The following is a 16,759-nucleotide window of genomic DNA, read 5'->3' as shown; positions in this document are numbered from 1 at the left end:
CACCAAACATACTCAAAACAACTCTCACTTTAACATCACAGCAAAAGACAACACCACTATATACCCAACTGAACACACCAAATTGCTAGGAGTGGAAATAGACAATAAACTAAAATTTGACATTCATATATCCATGACCATAAAAAAAGTCCACAAAAAACTAGGAACATTATACAGAAATAAACAATTTCTCACCAAAGCAGCAAAGATTTCAATAGCAAATTCCCACCTTATCTCCACTCTACTTTATGCCTCTGCAGTATATACCGACCTAAGGCAATGTGATCTAAACAAGCTAGAGACCTGCTACAACAAAATCGCAAAATTCACCACAGGGGCATCCTACCGTAGTCACCACTGTCTCTCACTTGCTGAACTGGGCTGGCTTGAACTCCCTCACCTCCTTCAGTGGTATCAACTCTCACTCACCCACAAACTAGTAAACCATCCACTAAATGTCCCATCCCTCCAGAATCTACTCCAGCCCTATCGCACCACCAGACCACTAAGATCCAGCAACAAAAATCACTTGCAGATCACTAAAGCCAATAACTCTGCTGGTGAAGCACTATTCTCTTACGCCATAGCCAAATTATGGAACTCACTCCCACCCACAATTACCTCCGTACCATCATGCACCAACTTCAAAACTTTATTAAAAGCGCACCTAAAAATATGCTGGCTATGCCCTTGCAACTCCCACTCTAATATCATCCACCCCATCCAGCTACTACCTTTCTTTCACCTCCACTAACTACCTTGATGATAGCAAGCTCAGATGCTCATAAGCCTAGTACTTATTATACAGCAGGAACTTCTCATTGTTAAATTTGTTAATGCCTGTTATGTACTTCACAGATAAAGATTCTAGTTGTCTACTGATGTACTATGTTCTTCATCTGTAAATATGTTGTAAATAATTTCTATGTTAAATTGTTAATCACTATGTAATCCAATGTAACTACTGTCTGTTTATTTTACTGTGGAGCTTTTCTCCCCGGGCCTCCGCTGAAAATGGACCCACGTCCAGTCGGACACTCCCGGTCAACAAATTTAAATAAATAATAAATAAATATATATATATATATATATATATATATATATATATATATATATATATATATATATGTATTTTTATGTATGAATTATGATATGTCAATCTGGTTGCCTGAATATCCATGTAATATGTCTGTCTATCTACCTTTCTATTTTGTTGAGTGGATTAGTCCAATCAGATGTAGCCTATTTCCATGGGGTAACCAATATAAATCATACTGATTAGCAGATATTTTGCTGTGACCTTAGAATGATCCACTATTACTTTCCAGTTCTGTACTACCAAAAGAATAAAACCACAGAATAGTGGAGGTACTGAGGTGTTGCAGGGGTCAGATGAGCTCCATGGAAGTTTGGAAGTTTTAGAAATGAGGACATTAACAAACACTTAGAAAGAAATGCTGATTTACAGCACAATCTAGTTGTCCTTACTACCTTAAGAAATCTACACTTGAGGACACCCTTCACTGGCTATCCTCTCAGTAACCCAAGAAACCCTAGTCCTGGGGGACTTTAACATAGATTGGGGCTCCTGTTCATCAAAATCCCCCTCCATTCATATCAACCTCCATGCATTCACTCAAACCATAGTCACCCCTACCGGATATGGAAAACACTCCCGAAAAGAGAGTATACTGGACTGGATACTTGTAAACAGTAACCCCCTAATGTACTCTGCAGGTACCCTCCCAGATGATCTAAGTGATCATCTCCTGACCTATATAATTAAACAAAAAGCTATTACCCCCACAACGACCCTTGTTCAGGAAAGTTAGAACCAAAAGAGACCTTGATCCTGCTAAACTTCAACTGGAACTTAAATCCTACAACTGGAGTATACTAAAGCATCTCCCCTTAGAGGAAGCTGTAACCTATTTTAACAACAAATTTATTGAAATCCTAGACCTACATGCTCCTGCCCGCCTAATAAGAACAAAAGGTAATAACGTACCTTGGCTTTCCAAAGATACAAGAACAAAAATTAACAGTAGAAATAAACTATGGGCTACCTGGCGATCTACCAAAATCCCCATGATTACACTAAATATAGACATGCATGGAATGAAACAAAAAGACTTGCCCTACTGGATAAAAAACACTACTACTGTAGGCTACAGATGAATAATCAAAACAATCCTCAAAAATTCTGGGCTGGGATCAACAAATTACTGTATCCAGGTAAAACATCGACACCAAACCTGGCTGCCAACTCAAATCAAACCCCAGAACAGGTTGCAGATAGTTTCAATAATTTCTTTACTGAAACTATTCAAGTTCTAGCCACCCAACTACTTCAAAGTTCCCTTGATGAAATTAACACTAAATCTAACAGTCAAAACCTAGTCTGCTTTCAGACTGTATCAACCTCCTTTATATGCAAGCTAATCAAAAAACTAAAACCCGCCACCCTATCTGCTGACCAACTCCCAGCTGAATATCTACAAATGACAGCAGATGCTGTCACCTTTCCAATCTCTATCCTAATCAACCGGACCATATCTGAAGCCAAAATTCCTAATATCTGGAAAACATTTTATGTTATTCCATTATATAAAGGAGGTCCCTCTACTGAATACTCCAATTATAGGCCCATAGCCATACTCTCCCCACTTGCTAAGATCATGGTGAAATGTATACATAAATAACTTATGCAACATTTACTCCAGAACGACCTGATGGCTAATACCCAACATGGCTTTCGGCCACATCATAGTACAACCACTGCCCTACTGTCCTTTACTAACACCATTAATAATAACAGCAAAAACAACCACACCTTGTCTGCCCTCTTCCTAGATCTTTCCAAGGCTTTTGACATGGTGGACCATCAACTAATGATTACGACCCTGCAAACTCTCAGTCTACATCCCAGTGCCCTTCTCTGGTTTAAATCCTATCTCAATGACAGGCAACAAGCAGTCCTCTGGCAGAATAAGCTCTCGAATCTATCACCCAACACTATCGGAGTTCCACAGGGCTCCATACTAGGACCACTACTGTTTTCCATCTTTATTAACGATCTCCCTACTATCATACCAAACATCAGCTGTATCCAATATGCTGATGACTCCACTCTGATCTGCTCAGCCACATCTCCAGATGACCTAAAAATGGGTACTCAGGCTACTTTTACTGTTATAGAAAACTGGCTACCCAAACGTCACCTACTACTAAATCCCAAAAAAACAAAATGCTCATATTTCCACCAACACAAAGGTCTATACCCTACTCCTTTACCATACAAGCTATTGACAGGACAGTCATTTCCCCGGACCCCAATACCAAACTACTAGGTGTCATTATAGACAATTACTTAAAATTTTACCTCTATGTAAGCCAGACAATCAAAACCATCAACAAAAAACTTGGTTCACTCTACAGAATTAAAACCTTCCTCACCCCCATAGCTAAAATAGCCATTGCACGCTCGCACCTACTCTAAACACTCCTATATGCCTCCCCCCTTCTAGCAAACATAAGTAAATCTGAACTAAATAGACTTACTACCTGCTATAATCACATCGCCAGGTTTGCTACGGGCTCTCCTTTCAGAACCCACCACTGCATTAACCTCAAACAGCTTGGATAGTTGGAATTTCCCAGTCTCGTCGAGTATAACTGTTCTAATATTGGCTAATAAAATCCTAAAGAACCCAAATAATACTCCAGCCCTTAGTAACTACATCCTCCCCCATAAAAACACAAGACTGCTACGTTCATCTAATAAGTTACAAATACAAACAACTAAAATTAAAAATGCTGCTGGCATGGCCTTATTTGCAAATTCTGTAAGCAGAACAAACTTCCAGGTGCCATTACCATGCTCTCCTCCCCAGATCAATTTAAAGCCTCAATCACACAACATCTGGAAGTAAAATGGATATGCCACTGTGATAAGCCTGACTAAATCAACATAATGTATGTAATTACTTATCTAATCTGATATTGTTATCTACTGCTAACCTCAAAATGGAAATTTGTAACACTGACTGTCTGAATGTACTTCTACCTGTATTCCCTTCTTAATTACACCTATAACTAAAATTATAATATTATATATAATCAATGTTTTTCTTTTTTTCTCAACTGCTTTTTGTTCTTGTATTGTGTCTGGAGCTTATCTCCCCGGGCCTCCGCTGAAAATGGACTTTGATTCCAGTCGGACTAACCCGGTCAACAAATGTAAAATAAATAAAATAAAATAAATTAAGAAATGAAGAATCTGGATTACCTCTAACGATTTTGTTGAGTTTGGACTCTATAAGATTCAGGCGGTACTAACTTTGAAGGATTGCTCTTTCCATTGTGAAGGTGGTCCTGCCATCCTGGAATGAATGAAGGAGTCTGTGATTACAGATAAAATGGATTAGTTCTGTAATGATTTTAGATTGAAAACTCAATATTTCTTCATGCTTTTAATTGAAATAATGAAACAGAACATGGATGTGAAACTACATGGATGTGAAACTAAGAACTTGAAAGTTACTATCGTCACCTTGAATGTGTCTGCCCCCTTTTGAATATACATAATGAAGTATACCCTCTATGAAGGCTGTAACTCGTCAACTTATTTATTAACCTTTGACAGACTTTAAGGCCACATTAATAATCTTTATATCCACATTTACGATCCCTGCTAATACTTGTAGTTGAGCTAACTATATGCTAACTCTCTTTCTCTTCCGATCTCTTTCCAGGAGCTCCCCTGACATATGCATTTATGGATTCCCTGCAAACATTACAAAAAATAAAAAAGAAATTGAAAACTGCCTAAAAGGAGCACTCATAAACAATACCTTCTCAAATAAAGAACAGGCTCTACAAACAGCTATAATAGGAAGTAACATAGAAGGGTAGTGTGCATTTACAAGATGCTGTAATACCACTTGAGAAGGCATTGTGGAAGGGATTTCTACAGCAAGCCAACTCCTTTGTAACAGTTCTGCATATGGAGCCATACTAACTGAGTGTCTGAGCTCTTCGGATTTTCTTTCCCTCTATAAAAGGTAGAGCATAGATAAGAGGACACTTAACTATGCACTAGCTAGTTTCAGAAAGAACGAATTAGTCAACATATATTTACAACATGCTCATACAGGTGCTCTACCTTTCACAAATTTGGGTGACTGTCACATAGCATCTATTCACAGTCACACACCTAGTGGCTTCTAGTCAGTTACCTGACTGGCAACCTGGTTCACTCTTATTCCGAAATCTAACCCCTACCACCCCAGAAACGTATCCATTTATATGTTACATGCTCCATTCACTCAATAAATAACTCCAACCTCAAATTTCCTAACAGTAGTCACCCAAATAAGCTAACAATTCCATGAGAACAGAATTAACCTCAGAGTTGCAAAAATGTTATACAGCTACTGTGGGGAATGCAGTCCCCAGTTTGGGGGATGCAGGGTGGCTTGACCCTGCAAAAAAAATGAGACTTGTTCTTCTTTTTTTTTTTGATCAGCTACTAATTGACAAGTTGTGGTCGATAAATTGCTAGTCAATTTGCTGTGATTCTGATCAGATGTCATATACACCTATATGTTATCTCTAAAATACTACACTGTATATGTTACTATATTATCAATTTACTTAACTGCATATGCTGTGCAATCTTGTTGACACACTTCATGTGGCATAGATATGATCTGTGTGTGTGTGTGTGTGTGTGTGTGTGTGTGTGTGTGTGTGTGTGTGTGTGTGTGTACATATATATATATATATATATATATATATATATATATATATATATATATATATATATATATATATATATATATATATATATATATAGATAGATATAGATAGATATACATATATATATCTCTATATATAGATAGATATATATATATATACATATATATATGTGTGTGTGTGTGTGTGTGTGTGTGTACACACACACATATATATATATATATATATATATATATATATATATATATATATATATATATATATATATATCAAGCTTTTCTCCCTAGGAATTCACTGAAAGTGGTACCTTTGCTCAGTCAGACTATCTCAGTAAACAATGGAAATAAATAATGAAATCAAATAAAAACTTTGTGAGATTCTGGTAAACAGGCACCATATTTGTAACAAATTACATTACTTTACCTGGCATAAGCTGTTACAACCTTTGGATTCTTTTGAACAAGATTTTCTCCTCTCATCTTTAACATTTTCACCAACACCCTCTATACATCCACACAACAGGCCTCACTAATACAATACACAGATGATTTCACTCTCATGTGTACATCTGACAACATGGTACACCTCCAAAAATTACTCAGTATGCTTTAACAGCCACTAAAACATGGCTTCATAACTCACAACTCAAGCTAAACCCCAAAAAAAGACCAAACTACTATTTTTTCCCAAATCCCTCTTTCATGAAAAAAGTGAAATTTAAAGCCCTCTCTCTTTATAATGCAATCATTGAAGTCACTTCTCATAGCACATTATTAGGGGTAATAGTGGATGATAATCTTACATTTGACATGCATATATAAAACTGCATAAGAAAAACGCATCAAAAACTAAGGATGCTTTACAGATCCAAAAATCTTCTCACCAATGCAACTGTAACTACACTATACTTGACACAGCATATCTCCTCCTCTCACTTCTTTATTGTGCTGCCATCCTTACTAACCTCCAGGCTTCACAAAAATTAAAACCTGAACAATGCTATAGCAAAGTTGTTAAATTTACAGCAAATAACTGTGTCAGAATTCATCACTGTTATCCAGCATCCATCTGCCTGTCCAGCACTAAAAAGCATTCTATACAACTATGTTCCTAGTCGGTCTTTGTGATCCAGTGACTGAAAACACCTATCTGTCTAGAAACATACCAGATTTACTGGACACTGTCTATACTTGCACAAGGTAGCTAAGGGCTAGAACTCCTTACCTGTATACATCCGATCAATACCATCCCTCTCACTTTTCAAAACCACTCTGAAAGACTTCCTAGCAAAAATGTGTCTCTATTCTCTTTCAAAACCAGGATAAACTATATCCCTAAATATGAACAAGTACCTTTTCATTCCTCATGCCTCTTTTCTCGCCCTTCTTCACTTACTTCCTTAACTTCTATCATATTCTCTTTCCTGATTGTCTCTGTAAATATGCCATAAGCCTGTTTTTCCCTCACATCATACTGTGACACTCGCTTGTATTGAACAAACTTATGTTTAATTTCTCTGCAAACTGTCTAAAATTTCTATAAATATTAAATTATTGTCGTATAATTGTAGCAGTTCTTAACCAATGCTTTTATATTATCACTAATCTGTTATAATTATTTAAACTGCAGATGTTTTGTTTCATTTATGAATATTGTAAAATTATTGTTCTTGAAATGTTTTGTAATAATTGGAACTTTTCTCCTGAGGCCTCTGCTGAAAATGGACTTCCACCCAGTTGTACTTTCTCGGTAATCAAATGTCAATAAATAAATAAATTAATTGGCAAGTACACATTCATGATAATAGACTTTATATCATATTACTTTTGAACAAGAAAGTAAAATGTTAAACTGCTAAACAGATTTGAATAAAAATTGCAAACTCTATGAAGATTTTGGCCTGCAGCATTTGGTATTACAAAGACTGTCCAAATAATCTTTTGTGCTGAAAATTTATGCTGCAGAAATTATTGCCTCACGATGACCTTTATGTGAAGAAGTTAATCAATTAAATAATACCCTCCAGGGTATGTGTTCTTATGTAAGTAATGCCTGCCAGGAGTGTCCTGAGGCCCAACAGCCTTAGAGAATGGGCTATCTGTTAAATTATTTTGCATTTGTTTGCTTTTGTTTTTTTTTAATTAATTAAAATATTTATATTTATATATATATATATATATATATATATATATGCACATAAATATTTGATGTAAAATAGTTTCTCTTCTTAATGTTTCAGACTTGTTGTAGTATATGTAACTGTTGTTGGAGGAAGTATTATGCATCCAAAATGTAAGTTTGGTAAGTATTTAATGTGTACACATGCACACAGACCTTCACACACACGCACACACACACACACACACACACACACACACACACACACACACACACACACACACACACACACACACACACACACACACACACACACACACACACACACACACACACACACACACACACACACACATTGATAAGTACCTTTAAAAACACACATGATTACACTCAGTTAATAATTCCAGTCATTAAAAGTTTCATACTTCCATAACTCTTAATTGTCCAGATGTTTGCAGAATGTTCAGATATTTGGCCTCAACTTTTTTTTTTTGGTCTGTTCCTCATAAAATTTTGGTCTCCTGGCAAATCACTGGGGGTTAAAGTCACTAAATAATGAATTTCATTTGAGTTTCAGACTACCAGTCATTTGTCTGTGTAAGCCACTCTTGTAGGATGTTGACATTGTTTGGGTACGCGATGACTGTACCCAGTTTCAATCATCAGCAAACATTGTCAGTTATACCCCTATTGTTTTAGCCTGTACATACAAGAAGTAGATTCCAAACAATAGCATCCCCAGCACTGATCCCTGTGGAACACCGCTGGTTACAGGTCTGGCGGAGGTAGAGTCACCTGTTTTGACTGTATGCAGTCTGTTGGTGAGCCAGTTTGCAACTCACGTGACAGCTGGGAGACTTTATCAATCATGCCTGAGTGGGGAATAGTGTCAAAGGCCTTGACCAGGTCCAGATAAGCTGTATGCAAGGATTTGCCTTTGTCTAGAGCTTTGCTGACTGTCTCAAAGAAATCCACTAAACTCAAGTGGCAAGATCTAACTTTAATGAAGCCAAACTGGGTCAGGTCATTGTTGATAAGGTCTGTGATTATTCTTTCCATAGCCTTGCAGATTTGACTGGTCAGGCTTATGGGCCTACAGTTCCCATGGTCAGTGGAGGCGCCTCTTTATGTAATGGCATGTTGGTTGCTGTTTTCCATTCAGCTTGTTCAAAACCAGTGCTTAGACTGTGGTTAAAAAGAATACCTAGCAGTGCAGCTAGTTCCTGTTTTAATCTATTTCGAATGGAATCTGGGATATTATCAGGCCCTATAGAGGCTGTATTTTTGGCTTTGGAGAAAACATTTGCTACTTCTTCCTTGAAGAAACTAGATGGAGAGCAGGTGGTAGGGATGCTCTGAGGGATATGGTTGGGGACGCGGGGAAGGAATTTTTCACTGAACCTGTCAGCTAGCAGGTTGGCTATTTCTGCAGGTACAGTATATGTGGTACCATTAATAACCAGTTCTGCAAAGATCTGGGTTTTTCCTTTAAGGTTCTGATGAAGCAAAAGAGGACTTTATGGTTATCCTTAGTGAAGGAGGCTAATTTGGATTCATTGTTAGCTTTAGAATGCCTTACAAGGTATCTTATTTGCGTGTTTAAGCCAAGGAGAGAATGCTTCCAGTTCAGAGACTGTTCCTTCCTGCTTTTAGACAGCCATTTCTTTCTCTTATTGTATAACCTTTTTATTTATTTATTTATTTAACATTTGTTTACCAGGAAAGTCTGTCTCGGAAGGAGCCAATTTTCAGTGGAGGCCTGGTGTGAAATGCTCCAGACACATGTCTTTGTAACATGGGAGGAAACTGGTGTACCCAGAGGAAACTCACATGAATGCAGGGAAGACATGAAGACCCAGCACAGAAGGCACCTCAGCCAAGAATTGAACTGGAGAACCTCTTGCTGTGAGGTGACAATGAAAACTGCTACACCATTGTGCCATCCAGTGCTGGTGTCCTGTTAATGGCGGGTGTCCACCATGCAGGCTTGTTCTTTCTTGAGGATCTTATTTTGGTCCTATCAGGTATGGCAGAGTCAAAAAGTGATGGGCTAAAATTCAATGCAAAAATATGCATATCATCCCCTTTGGCAAGGGTGACATCCCTGCAGATTACCACATTATTAACAACAACCTAAGCATGCAATCAGTGGTGAGAGATTTGGGCACACAGGTTGACAGCAACCTTTCCTTGCACCACCATGTCTCCATGGTGGTAAAAAAGGCTTTCTTCAACACCCACCTCATAAGTAAGGGGATTATATCCAGAACAATAGGTTATAACCCCCCTGTACTTCTCACCCATCAGGTCAATAATATAGTACAATGCTACCTTTATTAAGTCCATTACAAGGCACCTGTAGCAACTGGAAAGACCTCAAAGGTTTCATACAAAGAAAATTCAGGGTCTTCAGCATATGTCATACATTGACAGACTGAAATCACTGTGACTATACTATGTGTCTTACAGACTATTCAGAGGTGACCTCTGCCTTGCATATAAAACAATCTCAGATCCTGCTCTAATGGAAATGCTGCGCATTCGTAAATCAAATGGTGTAAGTTGCACTCGCTCTAGGGAACTCAAACTAGTATGTGACATCAAAAGAACTTGCTGAAGAGACAGATATGTCTTACAGAATTTACCTCTCCTCTGGAACAAACTTCCAATTCAGATGAAACAGAGCCCCTGACTTACTCTGAGTATAATATTATAGCACACACAACCACTTTTATGAATGCAAGGACCCATGCACTCAAACACATAGACAGAAACATCAACATGCTCTTACAAACACACACACACACACACACACACACACACACACACACACACACACACACACACACACACACGCACACACACTCTTTTATATATTTTTAATTATCAATTTGTTTTTATTTTACTGTCACTAAACCGCAAAAGCTGTTTAACAAGCATAAAATAATGACTTGATCAATCTTTTATTTATACACTTGCACACACACACTGACATAAGCACACACAGACACATGTACACACTTACAGCAAAAATGCTGTTTAGTGATTGTAAAATAATGGCGGTTATTAGCTTTTTTGCAATCAATTCTTCACGGCAATTTAATATGTTGCCATGAAGTGGCAGACTGTTTTTTCAGCAGGCATTACCTGTACATTAACACCCTGCTGGAGAATGTTCATTCTCCATTCAGAGTGACTTTGCACAGGTCACCCATTCTCTAATGACTTTTAAAAACTTTGGGTTAAGTGCAGGATTTATAATGATATAATTCATATTTTACTGCAGTTCTCTCAAGGAAAGTTTGTTCAGCTGGACAATATCATGATTTTAATGGAACAATGTTTTTTTCTTAACATAGCTGGTAAAGCCTTTGACATGTTTAATATTAAATAGGGATGGCTGTGTAAGTGTAAACTGTATGCATACAATTATCCATCAGTAGGGTACATAATAACATATATTGAGACTGTAGACCTAGTCAATGAAAGTTAGTCTGGAAGGACACTTTTGGCCTGACTGTGAAGTGTAATGGCAGTATAAAAAAGGGGTTATACTGAAATAATTGCAACATAAACAGTTCACAGCATGAGAAGTAGTAGATGAAGTTTGTGAGAAAGAACGTGGTACAAGAAAGGAGAGAAAGCAGAAATGGGGGATGACATAATTGTTCAACATGATCTGTTCCAGGTCTTAATTAAAAAATCTCTGAATTTCAGAACATGCTATTATCTGACAGAGAATGACCAAAAAGCAGTAAAAGACAAAGTGGGAAAACAAATAATATGATGGGATACACTATATTTCTTTAAATGTCAACAGTATTCATGTGAAAAAGAAGAAACGTTATGAAAATCATAATGCAGTCTGTATTTTGTATATAATGTCAAATATTTTATTATATAAATGCTTGAAACTTGTTAACCTGTATAGAAATATACATATACACAGTGAAAACTCTAGCTTGTCTAGTTTTTTTCTTGTAGTTTTTACTAACAGGGTTGAATATTAAAGGAATTAAAGGCTCAAGCTCAATGCCAAGAAATGTATAGTTATCCCCTTTGGGAAAAAACATGTACCCATGAATTACCACATAAGTGGCAGTACACTAAACACCGAAAAAGTGATAAGGGACTTAGGGACACAAGTGGACAGTGGCCTCAACTTCGATAACCACATCGCCACAACAGTCAGAAAATCCTTCTATGTGGCATACCTCATCATTAAGGGCTTTTCATGCAGAAAAAAAGAGGCCATTGTCCCACTGTACTCATCCCTCATTAGACCCATTATAGAGTAAAATGCCCTGTTTGGTATGTACCTCACAAGACATCTGCAATAACTGGAAAGGCCACAGAAATATCTCACTAAAAGGATCACAAGCCTAAAGCAGATGTCCTATGAGCACCATCTAAAAAAACTCCAGCTATACTCTGTCGCATATCGCCTGCTCAGAGTCGATCTCTGCTTAACATACAAGGCCATGTCAAACCCAGAGCTGTTGGACATGCTACACTAAAAGAAATCTCAATCCCTCAGAGCCAGATGCTCCAGGGATCTAAACTTGGTCATCACAATGAACAAAATATGCTGGAGGTATAGGTTCCTGACCCAGAGACTCTCCATACTCTGGAATAGACTGGCCATACATGTCAAGCTGAGTACCTATTTGGCCCTCTTCAAAAAAGAACCTTGATGATTGGATGGGAGATAGGAAATTCACCCCAGGGATCACGTTAATCGCCCTGTTAAACAGGGGACCAGGGAAGTAATAGCTAGGGAATTGTTATGGATAGGCTTGTATAGGCCCTAGGGCCGATAGCCTAGTACCAACCTATGAACCTATGAACCTATGAAAGTACTGCTAAAGAAAGTAATTTTTTTGGACACAAGGTATCAAGAATCTTTTTCAAACATACAGATAGATGAACACACACACATGTAAATGCATATACATGCATGTATAATCTGGCTACTATAGCAGATAAAATAGAATTCTTTCATAACATGAAAACATATATGAGCAAGACCTGGAGTCCAATATGGTCTGGAAATTTTAACAGCTCCTTATGGATTAATAGTATAAAAAGAAATGTTTGGATGCTGAACTTCACTGTAAATTATACTGAGGGGGCCTTCTACAAATGTAATCATTTGGAACTCCCATAATCTAATATTTGTAGTAGTTCCAACCTTTCCTGTTTCAAATTGTCTGTAAAAGCACATGTGATTGATTCAATGTAATGTCACCAGTTCACTAAACCTTCACAGCACATAATCCTCAATACCACTTGTTTTCAGTCTTTCATTGTTTTAACTTCAATCTTCATCAGAAGAACTTTAGATCCTTTAATCCTCCAATTTTATTTTTTCAATGGTTACAATTATCTTGATTATTATAAATCATTTGAAACACTGGTGTAAGATTACTGCTGTAAATATTTTGTAAATAATGGTCTCTAACTTTAACACTACTATTGAGGCTGAATTTATTGTTAACATGACTTACACAAGACAATCGTTCCAACATTTCACAATAATACAAGCACAAATTGCTGTTACTACAACTATCGACTTGGTTATGGCCGAAAAGGGTCAGAGACATCCATTTAATTAAGAAATACATGAATGAATGAATCCACCAAATAAATCATTAACTAAATAAATAAAGAACTTAATTAACTAGAGTCAAATGAAAAGAATTACAAATAAAGAAGGGTCTTCACAGAAACTGAGTATATGCCGAGGAGTAAACATGATGTTGATTAACTGTGAGAAAGATTTGATGATGTTTTCTTACCAATTAGACATGAAGGAATAGCAGGTATTGAAGAAGTATATGTTGAGAAATATTTTTGCCACATTAATACTGTATTATTAAAATACATTGCTGCACTTTCCATAGCACATCTAAATAACAAACCCCTATTGATAGAAATAATCTCACTAACATAAATAAAATCACATTTTGCAGTGTTTGAGCGAAACGTGAATCTTTTTTGCAATTAATTTTCTTGATAAGGATGACCTCTTTAACATTTTCTTGAAGTTGAAAACTCCTGACATGATGTTATAAAGGACTGAACCAATAGGGCTTCACTACCTATATTTGCGCATAAGATACTATTTTTTATGCAAAGTGCAATAACATGGGAGTCTTTAACCCTAGTAAGATGTCAGTTATGTCTCACAACTGGAGCACCCTACATTGAAAATTAATACACGTGATGATGTTCTAGTGAAACCATATTGCAAATAGATATTCCTCTAAATAAATGAAATAAATGCAGTGTTTGTAATTACACAGAATAGTTTGCTGCTGCATGTAAATCATTATCAGTACATAAGCTGACATAATTTTGTGGAAGGGAAAATGTGTCTACTAGGAAACTAAGGCCTCAAAAAACATGTCATATCTTTGTTTTGTTTTCAAACTGCTTACAAATTTAACTTCAGGGATATACCCAGAAATGAAATGAACCTTAAAACCTAAATGTACAAATGTAATAGTGCTCCTTAAGTAAACTAAAACATTTAATACTCTAGCATAGACTGTGGGATAATTTTGAGAAAATGAGTTACATTTATGAATTATTACATTTAAATAACAATTAAAGAAATATTTACATACAGAGCTAATGAAAGTAGCAAATAGAAAAAAAGATTAATTGGACAAAATATATGCTGCATTAGAACTTAGTAATTATAAAATATATAATCATGGTAGAAGAATCATATCTGATATAATGAAGTTGTTGCACATTATTATTAGAAAGTTCTGAATGGAAAGCCAGTTCCTGAAAGAATTTTTAGTGAAACAGGGGACAATATAAATATACAGGAAATTAAAAAAATGGTAGAGGATTTAGTAAAGAAAAAAATTTGCAGAAAGTACAGATCTTGTGTCACACAAAAAAAATGAATTTCTTTCTTTCTTTCTTTGTTTATTTTATTTGCATTTGTTTACCAAGATAGTCTGACTGGGCATTGACCATTTTCAGAGGAAGCCCATTGAGAAAAGCTTCAAGAGTTTACATAATAATCACTGATACAGAGATAAAACATAAGACTATAAATAGAGAGATATACAAGATTTAAGCATGAATTACAACTGAACATTTGGTCATTGGGATTATCCATGAGATTAGCTAATACAGTTTAAACTGGACAAGTTAAAAAGTGGTTTCACTTAACTGGGAAAAATGGGTGAGCACTGATTACATGTTTTGTGGACGCTTACTTATGGGAAGGAAAAGGAGATAACATTGGTAAAATGGCAGAATTTTTTTCTTGTAGGAAGTTAAGGATCAGTAGAGATATATAAGAGAAAGTGGGAGGCAAGAGAGTACAGGGATATGGTTATGTGAATGAGGTAAAGAGTAGGATAGTAGAGATGAGAACAGAGTGAGGTGGATTACAGTAGTGGATAGTGGAAAGATGAAGTTGTGGGATACAGATGGTGGGAGGTAACAAGGAGGTATTGAGAACAGAAGAGTATATGGAATTAAAGAGAGAGAAAGAAAATTGCATCATGCATGTAGAAAGAGAGAAGTTCATTTTCAGGAGCAGGACCAAGTGTCTAAAATGTGTTGCTTCAATAGTTGTTTAAAGTGTTTTTTTTTTTTTTTTTTTTTTAGTTGCTATTTAGTTTTAGAGATAGTGGGATGAAGTTCCATTATCTGAACACATGAGAAGCATAAAGAGAGTCACCTGTTGAGTTATTGGATTTAATTGTCTGCAGTAGGTATTTATCTGCAGAATGCCAGGTTCTTTTTAAAATTATATTGTAATAGGATGTGGAACAGATGTGGACATTTTTCTGGATTATAGATAAAGGTATGTTTCAGAAGCAGCTGTGAGTATGCATGGTTGTGATGGAATTTGAACCAGTGATGGTTCTTTAGAGCTAGGCAGTGGTGTGATTTCTATGGAAAAGTTGCTGTGAGTTTTGTTGTTTTATTGTAGCATTGTGAGAGAAAGGTGGACTGGGAGACTAGGAGGCAAAAGTAGATGTGAGCAGCATATAAAACAGCAGGAAGTAGTTATGTGTTTTCTGGTGTCATCTGTCAGGTAGGGTTTTATTCTGTAGAGGGAGCCAAGTTTTTTAAGAGTTTTCTTGATGGCTTGTTTTATGTGGATATCCAGTTTCATGTGTTCATCTATCATGACAAGTAGTAATATTACTGCATATGGTTTACTAACTGTTTGAGCTATTATTGGAGGCAGTTTGGGAGAATGTTTTTGGATTTATATTGTTTTGATGTGAATAAGATCAGTTTAGTTTTGGGGCGTTTAAAAGGAATTGAGAGTTATGTAGCAAAAATTCAACAGAGAGAGGAGAAATTCTTAAGTTTTCTGTAGAAATTCAGTGAGGTTGTTTGCAGAGCATATTAGTGTAGAATGGTCAATGTACTGGAAGATGGTAGCATGTTTGTTGAATTTGTGGAGCTCATTTATGAAGATGTTAAAGAGAAGTGGAGCCAGGATGGAGCATTGGGTAACTCCTGTAGATAATGGCAGGAAGAAGGAACACTCTGTATACCATATGATGTTTTTTTGCCTACCTGAAAGGTAGCAATTTAACAAGGAAAGTGATGGTGAGCCTAGACCAAGGAGGGAGAGACTATAGAGCAGCTTGAGCTGGAAACAGCTTTTGCCAGCCCCATAGTGCCTTTTTTAGGCAAGGCTCAAAATACAAACCCACCACCGTAAATAGCAGAAGTAACAAACAAATGAAGGTATTGCTACTCAATGCCAGAAGTCTAAACCTCAAAATGCATGCACTCGAGGCACTCCTCAGTATGGAGAAAATCGATATATATGCAGTAACAGAAACCTGGTATAAGGCACCAGAGATCACCCCGGCACTACCAGGCTACAACTCAC

The sequence above is a fragment of the Protopterus annectens genome, chromosome 2.part2, assembly GCF_019279795.1.
Source record: "Protopterus annectens isolate FY-2018-M chromosome 2.part2, PAN1.0, whole genome shotgun sequence".
NCBI classification, from domain to species: Eukaryota; Metazoa; Chordata; order Ceratodontiformes; family Protopteridae; genus Protopterus; species Protopterus annectens.
The sequence above is the reverse complement of the archived record's forward strand: the minus strand, read 5'-3'. Positions refer to the sequence as shown.